The sequence below is a fragment of the Mesoplodon bidens genome (assembly GCF_964165515.1).
Source record: "Mesoplodon bidens genome assembly, contig: HAP1_SCAFFOLD_152, whole genome shotgun sequence".
In the NCBI taxonomy this organism is placed as follows: domain Eukaryota; kingdom Metazoa; phylum Chordata; class Mammalia; order Artiodactyla; family Ziphiidae; genus Mesoplodon; species Mesoplodon bidens.
Genome location: NW_027672569.1, coordinates 155,212 through 166,855, shown reverse-complemented (window position 1 = coordinate 166,855; position 11,644 = coordinate 155,212).

The following is an 11,644-nucleotide window of genomic DNA, read 5'->3' as shown; positions in this document are numbered from 1 at the left end:
AGACATGTTCAGTCATAGATAATAAGGGTGGTGATTTTTAAGCATCATTCTCGACCCACTGTGGACTTCCTTCTGCAGCAGTATAAGGATACCACCAGATCATCTTGAAATCAAGTCATGAAATGTACCTTTATATTTCTAAAAATCAATGATCGTCCTTAAATTAACTTTTCTTATTAATTTACTCATGGTGCTCTTTTACTTCTAAAACATTAAATCTTATTTGATTAGAGACAGACTTCAAAAAATAAAAATAAACTGTGATCAAATAGCAGGAACAAACAGTAGTAACTAAAATTTCTTCAATCTAAACTGGAGATGATTTCTGTATCTCTGTCTTTTACATTTGTCTCCATTAGGGGAAAAATATGTACCTCATAATTAACTTGGCTGGAATGAATCAGACTGCATTTGTAAAAGTCTCAGAAGACCAATGAGCTGTGCTAAACAGTACCACTATCCACCTGAGCAGAAATTACTATCCTTAAGTTTCTATACATAACTAACACAACAAAAATTTAAACAAAAGAAGAACTACTAGAAACAAATTAGAGATTCATGTTTTTAAGTCAGTAATTTGCCTTTAGTCAGTAATTTGCCTCATACATTATGATTTTCCCTGTGGAAACCCAATTATTATCCTGAAAACAAGACCACTTTACAAAGCAAATGCATTGTGACAAAAGAAAGAAAAGGCAGATTGATACATTATTAAAATAACTCACACGCCATACCCTGAGGAGTAAGGAAGCCATGGCAGAGCAGGCCCCCTTCTCCTCAATGGACAGCACAGCTGTGGGGAAGACACTGCAGCTAGCAGAAGCGTGTCACACTTCCTCAGGGAGGAAGCAAGTTACAGACAACTCTACAGAGGGCACCCATAAACTCACGGCCACGCTCATTACCCAACGTCCAGGCCACCCACAGGCTGACTGCAGCCCAACTTTCCCACCATTCCCACACAGGCCCCAGGAACCGTCAGGCCTCTGAGGCTCTGCCAATGCCCTTCCCTCCACCCAAATATCCTTTCCCTCCTGTCTCCGGACCTCAATCCTGCCCAGCTCTAAATGAGCACTGCAAGGCCTATTTCCATAAGAATGCCTCTCTCAAAACCAAAATTACTTCCTCGAGAATGATCTGCCTCTTACTCATCCATCATTATCTTGGATTAAATACATCAGGTAAGATGCCTTATCTGACCAACACAACTATTTTAGAAATAAGAGTCATGTTTTAGACCATGTATGACATGACATGACAACCATTCAGCTCACGAAAACCATTCAATAAATACTCTAATTGAATTGCCCAAAGAGTTGACCTAAAATAACCTAAATGCCAAGCATTCCAAGAACCGTCCTGAACCAAATTCACTTCTCATTCGAATGCCAATGTCACAGACAGGGATGTTGTATTGTCCTTAAATGTACTTGCCTTTATCCAAAACTAGAATCTCTGATGAATCTATGGGACACACATGTAAAATATTCTGCAAAGTAAAAAAGCTTTATTTAGTGAACTGTGCTTAATATTCAGCCAGACCTGCATTTTTCTCTAAACCTTATACAATTACTTAGTATGCAAGAAGCATTAGAAGAGAGACAAAGTCTATTGAGAAAAATACTGGAAGCGAAGGTCATCAATCATTTTCTACTTTCAATAATCTCTTTCATAAAGAGGTAAATTCTCCTAAATTCCAGAATGAATGGAATTCAATACAGCAAAGTAAAATGCTTTAAATACATGAAATAAATATCTTGGTGGACCTTCCACCATCTGTTTTAGTAACTTAAATTATAAAAAAAACCCTAAATTTAAGAAAAGTTATATCAACAGCTAAAATTGAGATTTTTTTTTCCATCTATTACTTTGATTTTCCTGACCCATTTTTGAGAATTGTCAGCATTCTGGATCAATAATGCCAAATTATTTCTTGAAGACAGTGAGATTCCTCCCAAGTCATCTAACATGCTCACTAATCAATAAAGATAAGAACAAACAAGAAAGCCATATTTATGAAGCAAGCAAATTATATTAAAAGACTGACTTTGAGAAAAGGTTGCTGCTTGCCAAGAAAATTTTATTATTATAAAACTTTTTCTGTCATTTGTATTACTTCATTTTCCCTTTCAGATTATCTGTGTAGCCTTGTAAACACATCATAATCCAAAGCAGTTGAGCTTTACCAATAAAATGTAAATCAACACAATAGAGCCAACTGCATAATTAAAACAAAAGTATACCGGGCTTCCCTGGTGGCACAGTGGTTGAGAGTCTGCCTGCCGATGCAGGGGCCCTGGGTTCGTGCCTCGGTTCGGGAAGATACCACATGCAGCGGAGGGGCTAGGCCCGTGAGCCATGGCCACTGAGCCGGCGGGTCGGGAGCCTGTGCTCCGTAACGGGGGAGGCCACAAGAGTGAGAGGCCCACGTACTGAAAAAAAAAAAAAAAACATACCACCATCAACCCAAGCAGATTACAAAATAGCAAGCAGATTTTAAAATAATAGTCTACAAGCCTGCTTTTTTAAATATATAACTAAATGCATTGAATATCTTACATAAAAAGCCAAAAGATAGAGTTGAAACCGAATATCAAAAGTAAACATCTCCTTCCCCAAAACCCTAACTCCACTCCAGTCATGAGGAGAACATCACACAAAGCCAAGTTGAAGGACAGTCTATGAAATATGTGAACCAGGACTCTTCAAAATTGTCATTAAGAAAAGGAAAGTCTGGGACTTTCCTGGTGGTGCACTAGTTAAGAATCCATCTGCCAATGCAGGGGACACCGGTTCCAGCCCTGGTCCGGGAAGATCCCACATGCCGCAGAGCAAGTAAGCCCGTACATCACAACTACTGAGCCTGCGCTCTAGAGCCCGCCAGCCACAACAACTGAGGCCACACGCTGCAACTAATGAAGCCCGCGCACTCTAGGGCCTGTGTGCCGCAAATACTGAGCCCAGGTGCTGCAATTACTGAAGCCCGCACTCTTAGAGCCCACGCTCCGCAACAAGAGAAGCCACCACAATGAGAAGTCCGCGCACCACAATAAAGAGTAGCCCCCACTTGCCACAACTAGAGAAAGCCTGCGCGCAGCAACAAAGACACAACTCAGCCAAATATAAAAAATAATAAAAAAATAAATAAAGGCATCATCACATAAACACAAATGAGGAAATATATTTTTTTAAAAAAGAATAACGGGCGGGGCAGTGGTTAAGAATCCGCCTGCCAGTGCAGGGGACACGGATTTGAGCCCTGGTCCTGGAAGATCCCACATGCTGCAGTGCAACTAAGCCCGTGAGCCACAACTACTGAGCCTGCGCTTCTGGAGCCTGTGCTCCGCAACAAGAGGCGCCACGGCAGTGAGAGGCCCACGAACCACGATGAGGAGTGGCCCCTGCTCGCCGCAACTAGAGAAGGCCCTCGCACAGAAACGAAGACCCAACACAGCCAAAAATAAATAAAATATAAATAAAAATAAATACATTTAAAAGGAAAACCTATACATTTCCCTTTCTGCAAATGTAGGTTTTCGAGGCAAGAGTAGAGCCTCAGAAAGAGTGTCTGCAAACAGAAAAATCACTAGTTCACTAAGGACAAATTGTAGGATACTTTTGGAGAATCCCATCACAGCTAGATAATTGGTCCAGGACCAAAAGTAACTACTGGAAGAAAAATGAAATCAACAGTGTACCACAGAGGTGGGAGGCACACTGGCCTGGACTAAGACATGTTCAGTCATAGATAATAAGGGTGGTGATTTTTAAGCATCATTCTCGACCCACTGTGGACTTCCTTCTGCAGCAGTATAAGGATACCACCAGATCATCTTGAAATCAAGTCATGAAATGTACCTTTATATTTCTAAAAATCAATGATCGTCCTTAAATTAACTTTTCTTATTAATTTAGTCATGGTGCTCTTTTACTTCTAAAACATTAAATCTTATTTGATTAGAGACAGACTTCAAAAAATAAAAATAAACTGTGATCAAATAGCAGGAACAAACAGTAGTAACTAAAATTTCTTCAATCTAAACTGGAGATGATTTCTGTATCTCTGTCTTTTACATTTGTCTCCATTAGGGGAAAAAATATGTACCTCATAATTAACTTGGCTGGAATGAATCAGACTGCATTTGTAAAAGTCTCAGAAGACCAATGAGCTGTGCTAAACAGTACCACTATCCACCTGAGCAGAAATTACTATCCTTAAGTTTCTATACATAACTAACACAACAAAAATTTAAACAAAAGAAGAACTACTAGAAACAAATTAGAGATTCATGTTTTTAAGTCAGTAATTTGCCTTTAGTCAGTAATTTGCCTCATACATTATGATTTTCCCTGTGGAAACCCAATTATTATCCTGAAAACAAGACCACTTTACAAAGCAAATGCATTGTGACAAAAGAAAGAAAAGGCAGATTGATACATTATTAAAAGAACTCACACGCCATACCCTGAGGAGTAAGGAAGCCATGGCAGAGCAGGCCCCCTTCTCCTCAATGGACAGCACAGCTGTGGGGAAGACACTGCAGCTAGCAGAAGCGTGTCACACTTCCTCAGGGAGGAAGCAAGTTACAGACAACTCTACAGAGGGCACCCATAAACTGACGGCCACGCTCATTACCCAACGTCCAGGCCACCCAGAGGCTGACTGCAGCCCAACTTTCCCACCATCCCCACACAGGCCCCAGGAACCGTCAGGCCTCTGAGGCTCTGCCAATGCCCTTCCCTCCACCCAAATATCCTTTCCCTCCTCTCTCCGGACCTCAATCCTGCCCAGCTCTAAATGAGCACTGCAAGGCCTATTTCCCTAAGAATGCCTCTCTCAAAACCAAAATTTCTTCCTCGAGAATGATCTGCCTCTTACTCATCCATCATTATCTTGGATTAAATACATCATGTAAGATGCCTTATCTGACCAACACAACTATTTTAGAAATAAGAGTCATGTTTTAGACCATGTATGACATGACATGACAACCATTCAGCTCACGAAAACCATTCAATAAATACTCTAATTGAATTGCCCAAAGAGTTGACCTAAAATAACCTAAATGCCAAGCATTCCAAGAACCGTCCTGAACCAAATTCACTTCTCATTCGAATGCCAATGTCACAGACAGGGATGTTGTATTGTCCTTAAATGTACTTGCCTTTATCCAAAACTAGAATCTCTGATGAATCTATGGGACACACATGTAAAATATTCTGCAAAGTAAAAAAGCTTTATTTAGTGAACTGTGCTTAATATTCAGCCAGACCTGCATTTTTCTCTAAACCTTATACAATTACTTAGTATGCAAGAAGCATTAGAAGAGAGACAAAGTCTATTGAGAAAAATACTGGAAGCGAAGGTCATCAATCATTTTCTACTTTCAATAATCTCTTTCATAAAGAGGTAAATTCTCCTAAATTCCAGAATGAATGGAATTCAATACAGCAAAGTAAAATGCTTTAAATACATGAAATAAATATCTTGGTGGACCTTCCACCATCTGTTTTAGTAACTTAAATTATAAAAAAAACCCTAAATTTAAGAAAAGTTATATCAACAGCTAAAATTGAGATTTTTTTTTCCATCTATTACTTTGATTTTCCTGACCCATTTTTGAGAATTGTCAGCATTCTGGATCAATAATGCCAAATTATTTGTTGAAGACAGTGAGATTCCTCCCAAGTCATCTAACATGCTCACTAATCAATAAAGATAAGAACAAACAAGAAAGCCATATTTATGAAGCAAGCAAATTATATTAAAAGACTGACTTTGAGAAAAGGTTGCTGCTTGCCAAGAAAATTTTATTATTATAAAACTTTTTCTGTCATTTGTATTACTTCATTTTCCCTTTCAGATTATCTGTGTAGCCTTGTAAACACATCATAATCCAAAGCAGTTGAGCTTTACCAATAAAATGTAAATCAACACAATAGAGCCAACTGCATAATTAAAACAAAAGTATACCGGGCTTCCCTGGTGGCACAGTGGTTGAGAGTCTGCCTGCCGATGCAGGGGCCCTGGGTTCGTGCCTCGGTTCGGGAAGATACCACATGCAGCGGAGGGGCTAGGCCCGTGAGCCATGGCCACTGAGCCGGCGGGTCGGGAGCCTGTGCTCCGTAACGGGGGAGGCCACAACAGTGAGAGGCCCACGTACTGAAAAAAAAAAAAAAAACATACCACCATCAACCCAAGCAGATTACAAAATAGCAAGCAGATTTTAAAATAATAGTCTACAAGCCTGCTTTTTTAAATATATAACTAAATGCATTGAATATCTTATATAAAAAGCCAAAAGATAGAGTTGAAACCGAATATCAAAAGTAAACATCTCCTTCCCCAAAACCCTAACTCCACTCCAGTCATGAGGAGAACATCACACAAAGCCAAGTTGAAGGACAGTCTATGAAATATGTGAACCAGGACTCTTCAAAATTGTCATTAAGAAAAGGAAAGTCTGGGACTTTCCTGGTGGTGCACTAGTTAAGAATCCATCTGCCAATGCAGGGGACACCGGTTCCAGCCCTGGTCCGGGAAGATCCCACATGCCGCAGAGCAAGTAAGCCCGTACATCACAACTACTGAGCCTGCGCTCTAGAGCCCGCCAGCCACAACAACTGAGGCCACACGCTGCAACTAATGAAGCCCGCGCACTCTAGGGCCTGTGTGCCGCAAATACTGAGCCCAGGTGCTGCAATTACTGAAGCCCGCACTCTTAGAGCCCACGCTCCGCAACAAGAGAAGCCACCACAATGAGAAGTCCGCGCACCACAATAAAGAGTAGCCCCCACTTGCCACAACTAGAGAAAGCCTGCGCGCAGCAACAAAGACTCAACTCAGCCAAATATAAAAAATAATAAAAAAATAAATAAAGGCATCATCACATAAACACAAATGAGGAAATATATTTTTTTAAAAAAGAATAACGGGCGGGGCAGTGGTTAAGAATCCGCCTGCCAGTGCAGGGGACACGGATTTGAGCCCTGGTCCTGGAAGATCCCACATGCTGCAGTGCAACTAAGCCCGTGAGCCACAACTACTGAGCCTGCGCTTCTGGAGCCTGTGCTCCGCAACAAGAGGCGCCACGGCAGTGAGAGGCCCACGAACCACGATGAGGAGTGGCCCCTGCTCGCCGCAACTAGAGAAGGCCCTCGCACAGAAACGAAGACCCAACACAGCCAAAAATAAATAAAATATAAATAAAAATAAATACATTTAAAAGGAAAACCTATACATTTCCCTTTCTGCAAATGTAGGTTTTCGAGGCAAGAGTAGAGCCTCAGAAAGAGTGTCTGCAAACAGAAAAATCACTAGTTCACTAAGGACAAATTGTAGGATACTTTTGGAGAATCCCATCACAGCTAGATAATTGGTCCAGGACCAAAAGTAACTACTGGAAGAAAAATGAAATCAACAGTGTACCACAGAGGTGGGAGGCACACTGGCCTGGACTAAGACATGTTCAGTCATAGATAATAAGGGTGGTGATTTTTAAGCATCATTCTCGACCCACTGTGGACTTCCTTCTGCAGCAGTATAAGGATACCACCAGATCATCTTGAAATCAAGTCATGAAATGTACCTTTATATTTCTAAAAATCAATGATTGTCCTTAAATTAACTTTTCTTATTAATTTAGTCATGGTGCTCTTTTACTTCTAAAACATTAAATCTTATTTGATTAGAGACAGACTTCAAAAAATAAAAATAAACTGTGATCAAATAGCAGGAACAAACAGTAGTAACTAAAATTTCTTCAATCTAAACTGGAGATGATTTCTGTATCTCTGTCTTTTACATTTGTCTCCATTAGGGGAAAAAATATGTACCTCATAATTAACTTGGCTGGAATGAATCAGACTGCATTTGTAAAAGTCTCAGAAGACCAATGAGCTGTGCTAAACAGTACCACTATCCACCTGAGCAGAAATTACTATCCTTAAGTTTCTATACATAACTAACACAACAAAAATTTAAACAAAAGAAGAACTACTAGAAACAAATTAGAGATTCATGTTTTTAAGTCAGTAATTTGCCTTTAGTCAGTAATTTGCCTCATACATTATGATTTTCCCTGTGGAAACCCAATTATTATCCTGAAAACAAGACCACTTTACAAAGCAAATGCATTGTGACAAAAGAAAGAAAAGGCAGATTGATACATTATTAAAAGAACTCACACGCCATACCCTGAGGAGTAAGGAAGCCATGGCAGAGCAGGCCCCCTTCTCCTCAATGGACAGCACAGCTGTGGGGAAGACACTGCAGCTAGCAGAAGCGTGTCACACTTCCTCAGGGAGGAAGCAAGTTACAGACAACTCTACAGAGGGCACCCATAAACTCACGGCCACGCTCATTACCCAACGTCCAGGCCACCCACAGGCTGACTGCAGCCCAACTTTCCCACCATTCCCACACAGGCCCCAGGAACCGTCAGGCCTCTGAGGCTCTGCCAATGCCCTTCCCTCCACCCAAATATCCTTTCCCTCCTCTCTCCGGACCTCAATCCTGCCCAGCTCTAAATGAGCACTGCAAGGCCTATTTCCCTAAGAATGCCTCTCTCAAAACCAAAATTACTTCCTCGAGAATGATCTGCCTCTTACTCATCCATCATTATCTTGGATTAAATACATCAGGTAAGATGCCTTATCTGACCAACACAACTATTTTAGAAATAAGAGTCATGTTTTAGACCATGTATGACATGACATGACAACCATTCAGCTCACGAAAACCATTCAATAAATACTCTAATTGAATTGCCCAAAGAGTTGACCTAAAATAACCTAAATGCCAAGCATTCCAAGAACCGTCCTGAACCAAATTCACTTCTCATTCGAATGCCAATGTCACAGACAGGGATGTTGTATTGTCCTTAAATGTACTTGCCTTTATCCAAAACTAGAATCTCTGATGAATCTATGGGACACACATGTAAAATATTCTGCAAAGTAAAAAAGCTTTATTTAGTGAACTGTGCTTAATATTCAGCCAGACCTGCATTTTTCTCTAAACCTTATACAATTACTTAGTATGCAAGAAGCATTAGAAGAGAGACAAAGTCTATTGAGAAAAATACTGGAAGCGAAGGTCATCAATCATTTTCTACTTTCAATAATCTCTTTCATAAAGAGGTAAATTCTCCTAAATTCCAGAATGAATGGAATTCAATACAGCAAAGTAAAATGCTTTAAATACATGAAATAAATATCTTGGTGGACCTTCCACCATCTGTTTTAGTAACTTAAATTATAAAAAAAACCCTAAATTTAAGAAAAGTTATATCAACAGCTAAAATTGAGATTTTTTTTTCCATCTATTACTTTGATTTTCCTGACCCATTTTTGAGAATTGTCAGCATTCTGGATCAATAATGCCAAATTATTTGTTGAAGACAGTGAGATTCCTCCCAAGTCATCTAACATGCTCACTAATCAATAAAGATAAGAACAAACAAGAAAGCCATATTTATGAAGCAAGCAAATTATATTAAAAGACTGACTTTGAGAAAAGGTTGCTGCTTGCCAAGAAAATTTTATTATTATAAAACTTTTTCTGTCATTTGTATTACTTCATTTTCCCTTTCAGATTATCTGTGTAGCCTTGTAAACACATCATAATCCAAAGCAGTTGAGCTTTACCAATAAAATGTAAATCAACACAATAGAGCCAACTGCATAATTAAAACAAAAGTATACCGGGCTTCCCTGGTGGCACAGTGGTTGAGAGTCTGCCTGCCGATGCAGGGGCCCTGGGTTCGTGCCTCGGTTCGGGAAGATACCACATGCAGCGGAGGGGCTAGGCCCGTGAGCCATGGCCACTGAGCCGGCGGGTCGGGAGCCTGTGCTCCGTAACGGGGGAGGCCACAACAGTGAGAGGCCCACGTACTGAAAAAAAAAAAAAAACATACCACCATCAACCCAAGCAGATTACAAAATAGCAAGCAGATTTTAAAATAATAGTCTACAAGCCTGCTTTTTTAAATATATAACTAAATGCATTGAATATCTTACATAAAAAGCTAAAAGATAGAGTTGAAACCGAATATCAAAAGTAAACATCTCCTTCCCCAAAACCCTAACTCCACTCCAGTCATGAGGAGAACATCACACAAAGCCAAGTTGAAGGACAGTCTATGAAATATGTGAACCAGGACTCTTCAAAATTGTCATTAAGAAAAGGAAAGTCTGGGACTTTCCTGGTGGTGCACTAGTTAAGAATCCATCTGCCAATGCAGGGGACACCGGTTCCAGCCCTGGTCCGGGAAGATCCCACATGCCGCAGAGCAAGTAAGCCCGTACATCACAACTACTGAGCCTGCGCTCTAGAGCCCGCCAGCCACAACAACTGAGGCCACACGCTGCAACTAATGAAGCCCGCGCACTCTAGGGCCTGTGTGCCGCAAATACTGAGCCCAGGTGCTGCAATTACTGAAGCCCGCACTCTTAGAGCCCACGCTCCGCAACAAGAGAAGCCACCACAATGAGAAGTCCGCGCACCACAATAAAGAGTAGCCCCCACTTGCCACAACTAGAGAAAGCCTGCGCGCAGCAACAAAGACTCAACTCAGCCAAATATAAACAATAATAAAAAAATAAATAAAGGCATCATCACATAAACACAAATGAGGAAATATATTTTTTTAAAAAAGAATAACGGGCGGGGCAGTGGTTAAGAATCTGCCTGCCAGTGCAGGGGACACGGATTTGAGCCCTGGTCCTGGAAGATCCCACATGCTGCAGTGCAACTAAGCCCGTGAGCCACAACTACTGAGCCTGCGCTTCTGGAGCCTGTGCTCCGCAACAAGAGGCGCCACGGCAGTGAGAGGCCCACGAACCACGATGAGGAGTGGCCCCTGCTCGCCGCAACTAGAGAAGGCCCTCGCACAGAAACGAAGACCCAACACAGCCAAAAATAAATAAAATATAAATAAAAATAAATACATTTAAAAGAAAAACCTATACATTTCCCTTTCTGCAAATGTAGGTTTTCGAGGCAAGAGTAGAGCCTCAGAAAGAATGTCTGCAAACAGAACAATCACTAGTTCACTAAGTACAAATTGTAGGATACTTTTGGAGAATCCCATCACAGCTAGATAATTGGTCCAGGACCAAAAGTAACTACTGGAAGAAAAATGAAATCAACAGTGTACCACAGAGGTGGGAGGCACACTGGCCTGGACTAAGACATGTTCAGTCATAGATAATAAGGGTGGTGATTTTTAAGCATCATTCTCGACCCACTGTGGACTTCCTTCTGCAGCAGTATAAGGATACCACCAGATCATCTTGAAATCAAGTCATGAAATGTACCTTTATATTTCTAAAAATCAATGATCGTCCTTAAATTAACTTTTCTTATTAATTTAGTCATGGTGCTCTTTTACTTCTAAAACATTAAATCTTATTTGATTAGAGACAGACTTCAAAAAATAAAAATAAACTGTGATCAAATAGCAGGAACAAACAGTAGTAACTAAAATTTCTTCAATCTAAACTGGAGATGATTTCTGTATCTCTGTCTTTTACATTTGTCTCCATTAGGGGAAAAATATGTACCTCATAATTAACTTGGCTGGAATGAATCAGACTGCATTTGTAAAAGTCTCAGAAGACCAATGAGCTGTGCTAAACAGTA